At 42.8% G+C, this 18,064-nt stretch overlaps 1 long non-coding RNA gene across 2 annotated transcripts in view; it reads right to left on the minus strand.

Annotated features, from left to right (window-relative positions):
* The window catches only part of LOC102387950, a 36,878-nt gene that overhangs the window by 5,894 nt on the left and 12,920 nt on the right, over window positions 1-18,064 (minus strand). Inside the window, exon 2 of one of the 2 annotated variants that reach the window (XR_324398.3) lies at window positions 4,931-5,090. The exons of the other annotated variant lie outside the window; for it this stretch is intronic. This is a non-coding gene — a long non-coding RNA (uncharacterized LOC102387950). The remainder of the gene's footprint in view (window positions 1-4,930; window positions 5,091-18,064) is intronic. 2 annotated transcript variants of the gene reach the window in all.

The following is an 18,064-nucleotide window of genomic DNA, read 5'->3' on the forward strand; positions in this document are numbered from 1 at the left end:
TAGGGAAGAGAACTGTCTCCACAGAGACACAACCCATACATATTAGCCAAATAGCAGGTAAGAAGAGGTAAGGAATAGAAGAAGCTACACATAACCCTTTACAGACAGCACAACTAGAAAACACATGTACTAATTATAGAGCTGGCACACAACATTTCCTGTAAAACAGGAAAACTGGGAAGCAGATTATAACTCTGTGCATCAGAACATGGTTCCCAGTTTGTGCCTCAGGAGGTTCAGTGCTGTCCCACATAAAGGGCTGGTAGTAAATCTACCAATATTTTGTACCTTGTATTTAGGGCTTCATCCTGCTTACATTGGAGTCAATGGCAAAACTTTGATTGACTTCAACAGGAGTAGGACCATGGTTAGAGGCAAATGTGGGAAGCAAGCTTTTATTTATCTCCATCTGTAAAGCATCTAGCTCACTACAGATTTCATATTACTACTGTTATTACCATAGCCACTAATAACAGCAAAAAGGTTCCATTGACATCCATGGGCAGTGAGTGGAGAATAAGTAACAAATACCCATTCTTGATTCAAAAAGAAACTGCCCAAGGAGAAATCCTGACATCTGGGAGTTTTGTCATTATCTTTAATGGAGACAGAACTCCTCCATCCAGATTTTTAGTTGCAGTGAAAATACAAAGGATAACTAACTACTGCTCACTTTAAAACTAAGATAGGCTGATAATAACCCACTCCCAGTACAGATAGCCAACACAAAACTGATGTATCAATTAACATAACATAACAGCAATGGATGTACAGTCAATCGTGTTCTAAAACACAGAAACATTTGCATAATTATTTAAAAATCTGTTAAGTCTTTACCTTCCTTCCAGCCTCTCTACTTCCAAAATATTGTTGCATATTTGCTATTTTTCTGTAATATATGGTTTTTATTTGAAACATTTTTCTTCAATTTCCATATTCCCAAAAAGTCATTTTACTATTTATGTGGTCAAATCCCTCCTAATGTGATTTGATGGCACATAAATAGTACTATGACTTTTTATGTTGTCTACTGCTTATGTAGAGGAGTTTTCAGAAACCTTATATTATAGCCTTGTATTAAACCCTGATAATTTCCAGGGGTCATCACTATAATATATGGATGGAAGACTGCTTCTGTGATGCCGTTGTCAGCCAAAAACCTTGCCTTCAAATGTGTGTCCAAACAATGGTATAACATAAATCAAAATATGTGTCTGGACAGCCATATATCCTTTCTGTGACTTTAAATATTTTTATAATCACGGGTGCAGGATGGGACACTGGGGACTCTTTATAACCAGCATTGGAAACAGCTGAACATCGAAAGAAAATCTGCACATTATACTCCTAAAGTAGAAATGAACTTCTTGGTACTTTTTAACCAGGACATTGATTTTCTTTGGATGTTAATACAACTTCCTATAAATTTCTGAATCAGAATCTAATCTACTGACCTCCTGGATAAAGAACTGGGTAATCTCCCTGTGCATACATGCATGCTCACAATAGAAAGTTGTTTTTTTTTTTCTTTCCATGAATTTCTATCTGAAATGACTAATAAATGTGTCAGGGGTATACAGGCTGCCCTGAACAGACACAGGCCCAAACAAACTAATTGGGTGCATCTACACATTCATTAACACACTTCTGCTACTGCGCATTAAATTTAGTACCTCTGGGTCCCTGTACATGAGCGCACAGCCTGCTCCATCACGCTGGTACTCCAGCATGTCAGAGCAGACTCGATTAATCGAGTCTGTGGTAATTACCTCACTCCAGCAGCATCCTGTGTCCCTTGTATCAGCATCCCCGTGCTTAAAAATTGTGGTGGGGACACTTTATCTAAAGCTCGTCAAACAAGCTTTAGTTCAAGTGCCCCTGCCACCATTTTTAAGCACAGGGACACTGATCCATTATAAATGTAGCACTTTAATTAGTCAGAGCCATTCTAATTAAACATCCTCCCCCCTCTGCTCCAAGTACATGTGCTCTTTAATTTGAGGTACTAACTAAATGCATGTTAGGCTGCCCTAATACACAGTAGTGAAAGTGCACACTTTTTAGTGACGCTTAATGTGCAGTAGCCTAATTTTACTGTGCATTAGTATATTAGCATGGTTTTTGCTGCTACTGTATATTAAAACACACATGTAGATGCACTCACTGGAAACCAAATCTAGATTTTAAATATCCCGAAATTCAAGGATATGTAGGTCCCAGCTTTTTGCTGGGAAACCATTTGGATGTATGACAAAAAGCCAAATACCAGGCACAACCATAGGCAACAAGTTCTGAAATCCTGTGTGTTCCAGTAGAAGTTTTTTAATGATTCAAAACTTTTTTATTCCTTCCCTATTTCCACAGTTTCTATCACCTTAGCATGTTTTATAGCATTTTTTACTTGGAAAATGCAGGTACTTCGCATTATTGCAATTTAGCACTTGCTGACTAGGAGATTAAGGGGTAGGAAATGCAAATACCCAGAGGCATAACTACCAATTTTGAAACCCTGGGTAAAGATGCTTTTCAGCACTAGAAAGTGTCTGTGGGTGCTAAGCACCAGACAGCAGGCACTGAGGTGGGGGTGGGGGGATGCTCAGTTCCAAAGGGCAGAGAAACAAGGCAGTGCAGAATACTGTTGACTTGTACTTTAAATCAGTACCAAGAACAGATGTGCTGCTCACCCTATCCTAGTCATTCCATTGCAAATATTGCAGCTGTAAAGGATAAGCTTGTGCTGCATTTAAGTTGTTTCAGTTTCATGAAGCCTTATAGACCAACGCTCCTGTTTGTTATGCATAAACAATGAAAGTCCTATAGCACTTTTCAAGATGATGGAGTTTACTCAATGTTCCTGACTACAACTTTCTTCCCCTCTCTGTTGCTGAAAATACAGGGCACTGGATTGCTACAACTCTCCAGCCCAGAGGTAACAATCTGTATGTATCTGGACATACCCTGCAATGTCCTGCAATATCCTGGAATCCTGCAACATATCCCATATGTCCAGATACATATGTATCTGAACATATCCTGCAATGTTTCATATACTCATGACTATGTGTCATAGTCTTTACTCACACCAGTGGTACCACTGAATCTTACAAATGCTAATTGCATGAGTTAAGGACCGCAGGTAAAGGAGCAGATCCACAGTCTGTGAAGGTTATAGGTCCTATTTAATCTTTAAAGTATTATTATTACTAATAATAAACACCCTCAGTTTCTATTGGTGTCTTGAAAAAACATTTTTTTCATAGCACACAATGTTCTTCTGTTGAAGCCCCAAATGCTCCTTTTAAACTGATTTGGTCCTGTTTCACCAATGTGCACCTCTTGTTTCCTTAGAGACAGGCACTTAAGGGAAAAGGATGGTTAACAAATTGCAAAACCAGGTAATTTGCTGTAACAAAGTTCAGGGAAATTCCATGTAAATGTGGTTTTATAAACTAGGCCCTTAATTTCTTAGGCTTCTGCAACTTATCAGTACCTTTCAACAAGGCTAATGTCAGGTACAGTACAGTATTCCTTATTTTCAGAAAGCTGTTTCCTAAGGTCCAGATGATGTTATAAGTGGTATAACATGACTGAAAGTAGTTTTGCCAGATGTGATATCCCCTGTTGCAGCCTCAAATAGACTGAGAATGAGGAATGCATGCTCCATTAATTTCCATTGGAGTGAAGAATGCATTACTTCTTTGCCATCCTCATCAGTATTTTCTAGGAAATGTTCATGTAGAGACAGCTTTCTTTTCCTTATACAGGAAGGCAAATACTACAACGTTCTGTATCATTCACTTTTTAAGGATATTCACTTATTTTCCTCAGATTTGCAAAGCACACTCACACCCAACTACACATGCAGACACATACTATGTTCTCAGGGGAGCAGCTACAATGACCTGTTACTTTGGCTATTTTGTAGCTGGTTTTCTCTTTCCAGTCATTAAATCCACATATTTATTTAATGTACAGAGCAGGTTTCATGCATAAATCTACCTCCCATAATTGCTTTTAAAATGCTGGAACCACTTTCAGATGCTGTCATCCATTTTTTAGGTGGTGGCCTCCTGCTTTTGGCCCATAAGTAAATTAAAATTTACATGCTTATTCTCCACCAGACATTTGTGTAAGGTAAATCAGTTTTCTGTGTGGTCTTGTTTAAATAAAATTTTGGCAGATTCAAAATTCTATATGTATACATGACCAGAAATACTCTGAGAGCACGATGACTGCTGGATGGTCTCTGATATGTTAGCAGAGAGACATTCATGACACACTGTCTCAGGATGGTTATACTGGGCATTACAAATTGCTCCTCTTTCACTATCATTATGAAGTGTTACATTATTATTAAAGGTGTCAGTAATGGGATGTTTTCTGAATCAACGGCACTTCACCTCTAAAAGTCAAGAAGAAGGTGTAAGTATCTTTTCAGCTAATCAGCAGAACCTCACTAATTCACATTTTACTAATCCACACACTCCACAGTTCACAGACAGAAGATGGCTGCCTTTTGTAGAAAAGATTTAATAGTTGAGTCGGTGCTGTAATACGTTTTATGTTACTGCAACTTCACTACATTCATAACATCTACCACAAAGCAGCTGTTAGTATACTAAGCATTATTAACATAAGTAAAACTAAATTGTATGCATCAAAAAAATGAATATAGTCTGTGAAGTATTGCCCTTCTTCTTTAAAATGTTGGCTTGCCTACCAATTCACAAAGTTCAGTGACTATCAATGCCATTCTAATCATTGGTGCAAATATATCAGGTGTACCCTACTTACATTGGATTTTACTGCAGACAGATATTTTCTTTTAAGCACTCTTTTCATATTTACTATTCTGCGGGTGAGTCTATTTGTTTAACTAGCTAAAACATATCTAAGGATTCTCACTGATAGAAGTTATAGAGTGAGTTACCTCTAATTCCATCTTCAGGCATCTACTCCTGCCCAGGTAAAGTGTTATCAGAAAGATGAAAATATGGGTCAAATCCTCTGCTGATGTAAATTGGTGTTGCTCTCTTGACTTCAGCCATGTTTCCAATTTACTTCAGAAGATCTGTCATAATTCATCACTGCTTTGAAAATAACATTGGGTAAAAATCCAGATAACATTCTTAAGCATGTGACGCATTGAACCAATGCAATAATATTGCTCCACCATTTTTTCTCAGGCAAAATTTTCCTTGCAATGTATAAAACATGCTAAATCTAGGATGATACCTATAATCTTGCTCAACTAACCTCTTAAACCTATGTGAGTGGGAAAAATGGGTAAAACATACTTCCAGTTGATGAATCTGAGGTGTGAAATATAGAAACCCTTAAAACAAAATTAAGCCTTGCTTTCTCAAATATGTACATGGTGTGGATCTTAGTTATACAGGTGGAAATCTGTTGATTTACAAAGTCACTGGAATGCATCTGGATTGGTTCCAGTGACTAAGGTGAGGCTCTGCATGTATATTATTTTCAATCCTCTGCTAAAATCATTCATTAGAGCAAGCTATTAAGCAGCAGTTTTCTGCTGTCAAGTAATACCAGGTTTCTTGCCTTTTTTTCATGTCCTTGTGGCAAGAGATTTAGCAGAGTTCACAGATTTGTTGGAATCTGATATGGACAGGGTACAAATTACAGAGGAACTCTGTGGGGGTTGAATCCCCCCATAAGACAAAACAGTCCCCCTGTAAAGTTTGAAAATCATAACCTGGGGGCATCTCAGATCGGACTGTTCATTCACATTTACATTTTTTTGCAGACCCCCGCAAGAGTCAAAGTGCAATTTGAACCCCGGATAGGGCTGTGCCATTAGTGCTTCTGCTTGCAACCTCTGGATATGCCTTAGTAACCATGCCATCCCAGCCCCTGGTAACACTAGGTGAATCTAAACTCATTTGTCCAACACAAGTCCCATTCATTATGATGCAGCGACTTATTGGGCCACAGTTTGGGATTCTTTGGCCTATCAAATTAATTTAGAAAATAATGAACCAATCCAAAGCAGCACCTGATGAGTCAATTTTTATAGATATGTCAGCCAGACTATATGCACAGATATAAGAAGAAAAACACATACATCAAACTAAAATGAACTCACCCTTTTAATATCTATAGTCACCCCCCTTCTCTGGCAATCGTAGATTCTCTGTAGTTTATGTCACGTTCTCTCTTCACCTATTTCCATGATTAGTCCTCCTAACTAAGGACTTTATTACATCTCCTCTGATGTCCTCCTAACTAGGGACTTTATTACATATGTTGATGAAACCTATCCAACCTAGCCTTCCTTAGTATCTTAATTTTTCAACCCTCAGGCCCAGGCCATGACCCTATCTTCAATCATATCAATATCAACACACTTTTCTTAATCACCTCATGATGTCAACTCATGTTCAAAACTGTCCTTCTCCAGGGACTTTTGAGCCTATCTCACGACTGTTTCCTCCTTGACTCCCTGTCCTGGTCTCTTTTTGCTTACTTTGTACAACATCACCAACTATGGGTACAAAAACTTTCTTTTGTGCATCCAGAAAGCCTTCCTGTATCCAAGCAACTTATCAACTTTCTATCTTATTTTAAAGCTCAGCTGACCACCCAGAGTATGACTATGCAGTAGAAGTATAGTGTTCTTGTACCATGGGGAGGCTAGATAGCTCTGAGAAAACAAACCCAAAATCTCCAGATGGCTACTGTTCTGGTTGCTGAAATCCTTCCTGCTGCATCTTCTTTGCTATTGCTTCCCACACCAACTAAATTAAAGCCATTAGGATGTAAACACAGGAGATGGGTCTGATTCTCTGCTCTGCCACAAATGCTGTGAACTTGGGCAGGTCCCTATTTCTCTGTTCCTCAGTTCTCACTTGTTAAACAAAAATTAGTATCCCAACCCCTGACAAGTGCTGTAAGATATAAGATCAAGGATTGTGAGGAATTCAGATACCGTTGTGAAAAGGATTATGTACCTATCTAAGATAGACAGACAGACAGACGGACATCTACCTTGCTGCTATCTTCTTCCTAAGTCCTTCTTCTATTTTTGCTATTTAACTTTGCAGTTGTATAAACTGCAGAACTGTGAGGGGTGACCTATTTACAATGAATGGACTAATTTTACTTCTTTCTGCTCCCAGTTTATTCATGGACTGACTATTATTTCCTCACATGTATTCAGTGTCTGAATTTATCTAGCAAATATTTATTCAAAGTCCCTGCTCTAATGATTAATCACAAGTATTCAGAATTTAAGTTAAGTTATTGAGTTTATGTTGGTCATATAAGTGACATAATATTATTTCTTTTATTTGATTGGATAAACTCAGAAGCACTTCCATTGCAAGTATTTTCACATACCATATTAAAATTCTTCTTTGTCTATTAGAATTCTGTTGCCCTGGTACACATGTAGCTATAGTGATTTTAAAGTTTTTTTTAATTGTTTCAAAACATATTTCACTCTAATAAATAACACAGATGGATAGATTACCATCAATCTGGGTACTCAGAAATTATTGCAAAGCAGGAGGGTTTCTAACTTGCCTTCAAATGATTTCTAATGTGGTAGTATAATCCTTCCTTCTCCATTTATTATCCTATTTATAATCTTCTACTAACCTTTATGTTACCATTTGTTCCTAGTGCTTACTCAAATAGGGAACCTGAACTTAAATCCTTCCCTGGGGCCTGGCAAAGATTTAGATGGCACTGACTGCTGCTCTGGCCTTCCTTGCATGGCAGACCAAAAAGTATGTGGATTTATTCTTACCCACAAAGACTTCTTCCCACTCAAAGATATTCAAAGTGCCACAGGAACATAAAAGGTATTCCTTGGGCTGTATGGGCCCATAAACACTTCACTGAGAGAAGAACCTTGTTTTCTCAGTGGACCTATGTGGATAAAATTGAATACTATAGAGGGAAGTAAAATCAGGTTATAAAAATGTACCCACCCATCACTTCATGCCAGATTCTGATTTCATTCTACACTACTGTGAATCCAGAGTAACTTCTCTGAAGACTTTATACTTTGGATTTCCCCCAAGTAACTATAAATCAGAATGTAGTTGTACATGTCATGCCATATTGAATTAAAATACATGTAATCTTCATGCAGCACAATTCAACTTTCCATATCCCACTGTATATTTGTGAATAAACATCCATTTGATTTACACATGTACATTCAGATGTGCAAATTCAAATGTGATTACACAGATTGGCTTTCACCTGCTGTGGCGATCCATTAGCATTGAGGTACATACCTTTTCTAGTCTATCTGTCACTTCTTTCTTATTTGGACTGTGCCTCAGCACCATCAGAAATTATTCCAGCTGAACTACAACAGACTACAATGTACTTTATGCACAGATGCTATGGCATAGTAGGTTATATGATATGATGCAAAAGGTATTTGCAATTATGAAAAAGTGAAAAAAAATGCAGTCTGGAAATAAAGCACTTTCGCTAGGTCTTGGAAAACACATGCAGTCCTATGCAGCACTTTAAGTCTCCATTCTTACCATACTTTAAATATGCCTGTGATATGATCGCAAAGAATTTGTCACTGTACTCTGTCAAAACCAGACATATTTTAACCTGACAAACCTAAGAAAAATATTGCTCTCCTTTGTCTTTTTTACCAAGCTGTAGACTCTTAACTTGGTCCTCTTTTTGAACCCCATTAAATACACATATTGGGTGCATCTACATGTCACCCTACATCACCATAGCAATGCACTGCATCACTGTATGGCATGCTACGGTGATGTAGTGATCACATGGGTCTACACATGATCGGCAGCTATGTCACCATAGCGGCTTGCTCCCCCATTTTAACATGATGTTACGGTGATGTAGCGGTGAAATCTAACCATGCACTATAGGCATAGCGCGGTACTGGTAATTACTGTGCCGTGCTAAAAGGAAGTATTACAGCATGGTGCCATAGCAATATCATCGTACTTGACATGTAGATACACCCATTGGATACGTAATATAGATTTCACCCTGGCCCTCAGCCTTTTCTCCCCATTTCAGGTCTATAGCCACGCAGCACAAAGTCCTAAAGCAAAATTCTGGCTCGGCCTCTGCCCTCACAGCTGCAGATCCCACTGCTGTTGTTTCCAATCCTGATTTGCTCATATACTATACAGAAAAGTGAATGCTGTCCAGGACTTCTTTCAAGCTGCCTTCAAGCTGCCGTGGCCCCTCTTTTTTTGTTGCCCTGCAATTGTTGTCAATAACTGTTTCTAAATGGTGACTTGACCTGGGTTCCCACCAAGGATGCAAAAAGCCTTTTACAGAATCTCTATCTACATTAGAAAAATAACCCACTGCTAACAGTGATTACACAGTTAAATCATGGGTAAATATAAAGCACATACAGTACCACTTCAGAAGTCAAAGTTAAAATGGCAGAGCAGTACAGACAGTTTGGTCCGGTGTATACTCCCAGCTACCAAAGAATAAGGTTTAGATGTACATATGGCACATAAACACTACCAGCCACAGCTAGAGTATTTTTACTGTAGCTATGGCTTAACTCACTGTCTACATTTGACTGAATCAATCAACGAATGCCTTGTATCTATCATATGGTAGAATACCCCAGGCAAATGAACAGGACCCATTCACCAGTAACAAGAGCCTCCTGGATGTATATGGCATGGGGTAAGATGAGGAAAGATTTTTGTGGGATGCGGAGTGAGAACCTAGAGGGACATGCAACCAGAATGTGAAGCTCTAGCAAACAGCTCTATGATTTATCATACTCCCCACACTTGTAACTCTAACCTAACAGTGTGTCATCTTTACTTTTCATGTTATTTATTTACAAGTGCATTTTTAGTATCAACCCTTTCATTCATTAATCCTAATGTGGCCTTTTTCAATGTCTACTTACCATTTTAAATACTTACTATAATTTACAAGGCTTTCTTGAACACATCCAAGGTATATTATATGGGGCTAGCTTAATGGAAAGTCTTGTATACCAAAGCAGAAAAAAAGCACATTTAATTTATGGTGGCTTTGATTTTTTATCATAATTTACTCCCCAAGAACTATTCATATAAAGCCACACCAGTACAAATTTCAGTGGCAATAGAAAGGGGGACAAAAAACAATAAATGCTTATCTTATTATTCATTTTTATTTTGAAAGCTTTCCTGTATTGCCTATTTGGGATTATGCAAATTAGTTATAACTGCTGAATACGTAGTAATGTAATTTTTAGCATTGTAATAGCAAAGAAATACCATGTAGTAATATAGGGGTCCTATTAGTGTTTCAGGTATGGTCTTAAGATGTATTTCCAGAGCTTTCTATTGCTGTCAGCCTTTGCTACAAACAGGGCTTAGTCTTGTGATATGAGGCTTGACCTTAATTTATACACATGCTTTGGGAGTGGGGGGGGCAGGAAGGGGGCGCTTTAATTTGAGCGGCTCCAAGAGCTGCTCTAATTAAAGCACTTGAAGTGTCACATGTATCGGCATCCCTATACTGAAAAATGGCTGCAGAGGTGCTTTAACTAAAACTTGTCAAATGAGCTTTAGTTAAAGCACCCCTACTGCCATTTTTCAGAGTCGGGACACTGATACATGTGACACTGGAGTCTGCTGGAGCACGGTAATTACTATGCTCCAGCAGACTCGATTAATCAAGCCTGCTCGGCTGCACTGGAATTACAGCACATCAGAGCAGCTTCGTTGCACATGTATAGGCACCCAGTGGATCTGAGGGAGTTCAGCATTCACAGCATCAGGCCCCAAATCTGTTGAAAAGTTAATCAGTCAGTTGACTTCTAGCAATTCATTTGCTAACACTTCATATTTGTAGGAGTCACAATTTTTTTCCCCATTACGTAGTATACAGTACTAAATATATATGGGTCTGATAGGGTACTAGGTGAAAGATTATATATATATGCTATATTTTATTGTCAAAAGATTGTCTAAAAAAAACTCCAGCAACAACAACAGGCTACCTTTATCACACAAAGGTGAGCTTTGAAAAGTCTTACTAGCTACTCAAATGTTATCAGTGCCTTTGAGGAACAACATACTGAGGTTAACTGAGGAGAAGAGGCCATCACATCTCAGACAACTGGAGTAGGCAGAAAACAAAATGGCAGCACATGCAGTGCTACTGAACTGTCAGCATAAGCTGTCTTCAGTAAAGTTATACCATGGATGACTCTGTCCCACACTGCCTGGCCTCCAGACACATTGACTAATTCTATCAAGTATCATCCCCGGGTACTGAAAGAACTTGCAGAGGATATCTCAGAGCTCTTGGCAAGAATACTCATGAAGCTGTGGGAGACCAAGATACCACAGGACTGGAAAAGGGCCAATGTAGTCCCTCTCTTTAAAAAAAGGCAAAAAAGAGGACCTGGGAACTAGAGACTAGTTAGCCTCACATTGATACCAGGAAAGTTATTGGAGGACATCCTAAGGAAGTCCATTTGCAAGGATTCAGGTGTTCTCCACACTGCAAGGGAGCAGCATAGGGGAGAGGAGGAAGGAGGGGTTGACCCCTGAATATCCAGGGGTCCAAAAAAACAGTGAGAAAAGAAGTGGAGTGGCGCATGCTGGGGCAGCACGCACCGCTCAAAATCAGAGTCAGGCTGGCCAGAGCCATGCTCCAGCTGCCGGCCAGGCTCTGAGCAGCAAGATTGCCACTACTGCAGCCCTGAGAGGCCCCCAGGACCCTAGGTAAGGCTTCTAGAGCCATCCCAGTGCTTGCCCCAGCCTTCCCTACCCCACCCAAGGTAACTTGCCACGTTCCAGAGGGCATGTCTCACAGGCATTCCCTCAGGACAACTAGCAGCAGCACAAGGTGTCCTGCTGCTACTTGTCCCCAGGGAATCAAACATCCACGCTTGTATGGAGATGGCCATTGGGCGCATCCGCATCCAATCATGTGCACTTGCAGCAGCTTAAGTAGCAGCAGCACAAATTTTTGACTCAGCACATATGCCTGAACATTTACTTTGGTGTGGGGCAAATTGTGCTACTTGGGGCAAACTGACCCTGCCCAGTTCCTCTTGGTTCTTCTGCTAGGGGGAGCTAGAGGCTGGGACCAGCACCTGTGCTTGTCCTGGCTGTATAAAAATCTGCCCTGGTCAGCAGTTCAGGGCTACTTGCCCTCAGGAGCTTCTGAGGCCTGGCTAGTTGGCATCTGGGGACACTAGTCCCTTGTGCCAGCCAGGCTGCTGCAGCAGCCCTAACTTAAAGTGGCCCCTGCACCTTTGACCCACTGCAACAGTCTGGCAGTGGGGGCTGCTGCCTGGCTGTGACCTGCTGCCACCTGTGACAGCATTTGCACCCTTGGACCTGCGGCCCCATGGCTGCATGCCTGCCAGACACGGATGGGTACCACACAGCTGCCTGGGCTGTGGTATGGACACTGCACCTCTGGGCTGACTGCCAGTGGGTCATGACTGCACAGTTGGCCTTCGTGCAGCACTGATGTCATGTCTTCTGGTGCCCCTGCTTTGCCATCTGGGCAGCTATCACCCCAAAGATGTGCTCATTGTGCTGGCCTGCTTTGAACTGTCAAAGTGTGTCCTCCTGGCCCCAAATGACTAAAAAGTCAGCTGTCTCATCTGCCCTCCAGCTCAGTCTGCTGTGCTGGCCCTGAGAAGACTCCTCTGCCTGGGTCCTGCCTCACCAGCAGGGATCCTGGTATTCCCTGTTTAAAGATTACACATTCTCTGATAAAAACCCCAAATTATCTCATTAAAAAACCCAAAACCTGTGTTTTTCTGCGATTAAAATGAAATGCCACTATCTATCTATCTATCGAGAGAGAGAGAGAGATCAGTTGGGCAATGTTTTATTGATATATTTACAATTTTAAAGCAATTTGGAAGCCTACCAGTGCCTCTATCAGCATAATAAAATTAATTCTAAATATCTATACACTTTGGTGTTTGCTTTTGGTTTTTTTATCAGTGCTTTGTGGCACTGAGCAGCATTGATATGCCAGTGCCCTTCACCATCCATGCCCTTTCCCCTCACTCCCAACCCACAGCCCTGCCAGTTCCCCTCACTCCTGATCCGCAGCCCCTGCCTGCCCCCACTAGCTCCCTCCTGGCAGCGGCTCGATTCCAGCACCAGGACATGGGTCCAACTGCTGCTGTCCCCCCTGCTGCTTTGTGGCTCTGGGCAGTGACAGGCCTTGCTGTTCTGCTCCCTGCACTTGTGCCAAGGCCCCACACCAATCCCCATGCTGTTCTTGGGAAGCCCTCAACTAGGACTCAGGGACTGGGCTGGGCAAGCCCCTTCCCTTCCTGGCCAGCCTTGCCCTACACAGGCTGCTCAAGAGAGGCAGGGGGACTCCAAGCCCAGGTCTTCTGGCCTCTCTTACCCACAGCACTCCCTCATCCCATACCCCCATCTCTCTCAGACATACACATAATACTGCTGCCACCCCTGGCCCATCACATACATCCATAGGCTCTGCTGCCAACTCAATCCCTGCCCCCTGCCCATCATCCACCTCTGCTGCCACCTCCACCCCTCCCTCCAGCTCATCAAACCCTTTAAGTGATTCCTGGGACCAGGAACCCCCCCAGCATGTCCTAGCACTGGTGTGGGCACAGGGCAGGGCTACAGTGCAGCAGTTGTCCCTACAGCCACAGCTCCCACCAGCAGGTCCTTCTCATCTGGTTCCTGGGTTTGCAGGGCATGAGATTTATGCAGGGATATGGGGAAGGAGTGTCAGGGAGGTGGGGGTGGGGTTTGTGGGTGGGTGCAGGGGTGGGGGTAGGGTTTGCATGGGTAGGGTTTGTGGGAAGCATTGGTTTGGGACTTGTAGGGGAGTGAGTGTGTGAGGGTGTGTAGGGTTTGTGGGTGGATTGTGGCAAGGTCATAGAGAGGGTTGTGGGTATGGGGTTTGTGGAGGGCCCACCACCCCCACCCCCACCACACACAGCTCATGCTGCCAACAACAGCAGCAGCAGTAGGCCCTTGAGGCACTCATAGCCCACTGCAGGCAAAGGCCCCCAGCAGTGTACAGCACTGCCTGAGACCCAGAGGCTACACGTGGCATACAGAGCCAGCCTGGTCTGCCAGTGCACACCTTTGAAAAGGATCAGGCCAGTTCATGCCACCAGCTGGACCTCCCAGCACTGCAGGCAAGAGCCATGTACCATCGGGACAAGCCAGCTCCTTCCTCCATGTGACCCATGTACAATTGGGCCAGGCCAGCTCCTGCCTTCACATAAGGGGCATGTGGAGGAAGGAGCCAGCAGAGTCCAATGGCACATGTCTCCTGCCTGCAGTTCCAGGAGCCCTGGATAACGGCAGGAGCCAGCCTGGTCCTGCCCAAAAGCATGCACCAGTGGACAGGGCCAGCTCCGTGCACCTCATGTAGCTTCTAGGTCTCAGGTGGCACTGCATGCTGCTCTGGGGCTCTGCCTGCAGTGGGTCATTAGCACCCCGAGGACCCCTACCCACACACAGTTCCCCCCCCACACACAAAATCCCCCCACTCCTATGTCCCTGCTTACCAGGGGCAGAGTCTGGGTCCCAGCCAGCTCCAAGCCACTGCTGCCAGCCTTGCCCCACTTCTTTTTCCTCCAGCACACTGAGGCAGAATGCTGGAGCAGCAGAGGCATGCAGGTGGCATAGAGATGCTCTAGCCGGGTACTAGAACATCTCTTTGGACCCAGCCTCCATTTGCTTCAGGTCATGCTCCAGGAGTGCACTCTGCACCGCGCTTTTCTGGAGTGTTTTCCTTTGACACTGGGATTCCCTGGTATCAAACTTAGAGTCTACACTGCATATCTGTAGTGCAGGAAACATTTTTTCATGAGTAGCATTCCTCCTGCAGCATCTCAAACTGCTTTGAGATGCTGCAACAGACACGTATTCATTCATGTGGAGGTGGCCATTTAGAGTATTATTTTAAAAAATAATATTTATTTTTTTTTTAAATGTGGAGAAGTTAGAGAAAGTCCAGAGTTGGGTGACAAAAATGATAAAGGGCTTTGAAGGCAAGTCATACGGCAAGAGGCTAAAGGATCTAGGCATGTTCAGCTTGCATAAAGGTGCTTAATGAGACACGATAGCATTCTTTAAATACTTGAAGGGTTGCCATAAAGAAGAGGGAAAACACCTTTTCTCTCTTTCTGCAGAGTAGGATGTGGATGAATGGCTTGAAGTTGCAGCAAAGAAAGCTTAGACTGGATATCCAGAAAAATTTCTTCACTGTTAGAATAGTGAGGCAGTGGAATACTACCTAAGGAAGCTGTGGACTCTCCATCACTGGAGGTGTTCAAGAAAAGGTTGGACAGCTATGGTCAGGGATGATCCAGGTATAACTATGTCTATGTTCTACTATGAGTATTTCCTATGCTCCTGGGCTTTGTTGGTTGCCTTATGGGGTCAGGAGGAAAAATTTCCCCCTCCTACTCTTACATGTGTCGGGGGGTGGGTTTAAAAGTCTTTCTCAAAAGCATTCAGTGTTGGCTGCAGCTGCAGGATAGGGATTTTGACTGGGGTGTGCCAGTGCTCCTGCTGGGGCTTAAACCTGGAGGTTGCCCCTCTGTTTAGGGTCAAACAAATCTCTATATTTGAGATCTGTCAGGAAGGAATTTTACCTCGTGGTCAGACTGGTATGGACTTTGGGGGTTTTTACATTCCTCTGTAGCGGGGGGTTTTGGCCCTCTCCCTGCAATCTCTCAAGTACATTTTAACAACCTTTGCAGCAGTATGATGCTGGTCACCTTGGTCTTCCTGCTTTACCTGTGGCAGATTAGGGTGTTATGTCTTGAGTTGTGTGTGCGTGTCTACGTGTGTGCCCCACTGCATAGTTGGTACTGCAGTCATTTAGTACTTGCTTTAGCACAGCGGTGCACAAGTCATTTCTGATCCTACTGCACAGTAGCAAGTAGCTTGTTGCTACTGCACAGTAGCAGCGGCATCACAGTTAGTGCTTGCTGACACTACATTACTGTAGCGACAAGCTAAGTCACTGTACCTCATTGCTCATTGTCTCATGTAGACGCGCCCTGTCTGTACCTCCTGTGTGACTGTGTAGCTTTGCTAGGAGGTTAGAAAATGGATTTATATAGGCTGGTTTGGATAGGGATAATCTTGCCTCAGGCAAGGGGTTGAACTATCTGACCTCCAGAGGTCCCTTCCAGCCCTACTTCTTTATGATTCTATGATTCTAACAAGCAGTTGGCAGACATGACATAAGTTGCCATCAATCTTAAGATGAATAAAATACATGACTCCTTTTGCTCATAAGAGGAAGAGATCAATTAACCTCTAACTCTTCCTGCAGGCTTAGGAGGAACTGGCCAGGTTACTGTCAGTGGAAAAGCTATTCACCTTCCCACCCTGCATTTTGGCAGTGGAAGAAGTCGGTATGTCACTGCATGAGCAAGCATTCACAATCTGTTCCCCATGGACGGACCTATTATGTGGCCCTCCCTTTTGTTCTTTAATATCACCTGATCCTTCCCGGTAGTCTTTCTGTTACTAACACCTTCTGTGCCTGCCCCTTCAGCAGTTTCAATGGCATGCTATTCATGAGGTGAGAGAATAGGTAGAGTACTAGGCAGGTAGCTAGGAATGAACATTTCTTGGGCCCATGCTACTGTGTTTCTCATCTGAAAGCCTGACAAGCGGAGAAATCAGTGCAATCAATTAATATACTTTCCACTTAGAGTTGGAATGACTGCTGATGGAACTTTCTGTGTAAAACAAGTGCAGGTGTTTTTATTTTCTGCCAAAGTAATGTTCTGTGTAAGAATATGAATGAAATATATTTTATCATATAACATACATTTGGAAGGGATTTATCAAGTGTCATATTGGTGGGGTGACATGCAATTGCTTTTGAAAAGTCAGTTAAAAGCACTCAGCCATATATGCAGCCATGAATGGCTTCCTTGCTGTCACCATGGGGTAGCTTTAGCCAGTGAGGGACCCTTGGAAAGCCACAACTACAGAACACTTTTGTAACTCCATGTCTAAAAGCAGCAAAACCTCAAAAACACAAATCTCTCTTAACAGAGTAGAAGTAAATACCTACTTCTGCTTTTATCAGGCTTGAAAAAGGCCTGCTGGCTTGAAGGCTGTGTGCAATCCCAAGACCACAGACTTCCTGTAGTTTCATATTTTGCTTTGAGCGCTTCATGCACTTGAATGCTTTCTTCCTTCCTAGAAGAGTTGAAAGGCTTAACCCAGTATCATTTGTAGGATGCTTTGAGAATGTAATATGAAAGATTCTGCAAGACAGGAGAAAAATATGGCTGCTACTTATTGTTAATTAAAATAATAACAAGCAGGCAGAGAATGTTCAGGCTGATTCTTTTAAAATAGCCAAGAATTAGCAAGCATAATAATGTGTGACCAGTTCATTGTGGACACTAAAATTATGGACTACATTTGACTGTGGCTTCAGATTATCAGAGGAGGGGCAGACTGAAGTGCTCTGGGTCAGAATACAAGGAGGTCACAGGGAAAGGGACTTAACAGTGGGGATCTACTACAGACCACCCAACCAGGGGGAAGAGCTGGACTGGGAATTCTCAGGTCAGCTTGCAGAGGCAGTTAAGTCAAGGGATGTGGTTGTCATGGGTGATCTAAACTACCCAGACATTTGCTGGGAGGAGCAGTCAGCCAGGTCTGACCACTCATGAAGGTTCCTTGCTGAGATACAAGACCTCCATCTAACCCTGGAGGTGCACAGTCCCACCAGGGGGAATGCCCTGCTGGACCTGGTCCTGGCCACAGGCAACAACCTGGTGAGGGGACTCCAGGTTCTTGACCACCTGAGCGATAGCAATCATTGCCTACTGGAATTCACCATCCAGTGCAGGGTGTCAAAGGCCTGCAGCAAGGTGGTAGCCCTTGACTTCAGGAGGGCCAACTTCAACGAGTTGAGGAGATTGGTAGGAGAGGCATTGCAGTCCCAGACAGTAAGGGAACTGTGTGTCCAAGATGAGTGGTCGTTCCTTAAGGAGACGATCCTCAGACCCCAAGGGGTGATAGTCCCAACATGAGTCAAAGGGGGCAAGAGTGCTCAAAAGCCCACT

The sequence above is a fragment of the Alligator sinensis genome, unplaced genomic scaffold, assembly GCF_000455745.1.
Source record: "Alligator sinensis unplaced genomic scaffold, ASM45574v1 scaffold129_1, whole genome shotgun sequence".
In the NCBI taxonomy this organism is placed as follows: Eukaryota; Metazoa; Chordata; order Crocodylia; family Alligatoridae; genus Alligator; species Alligator sinensis.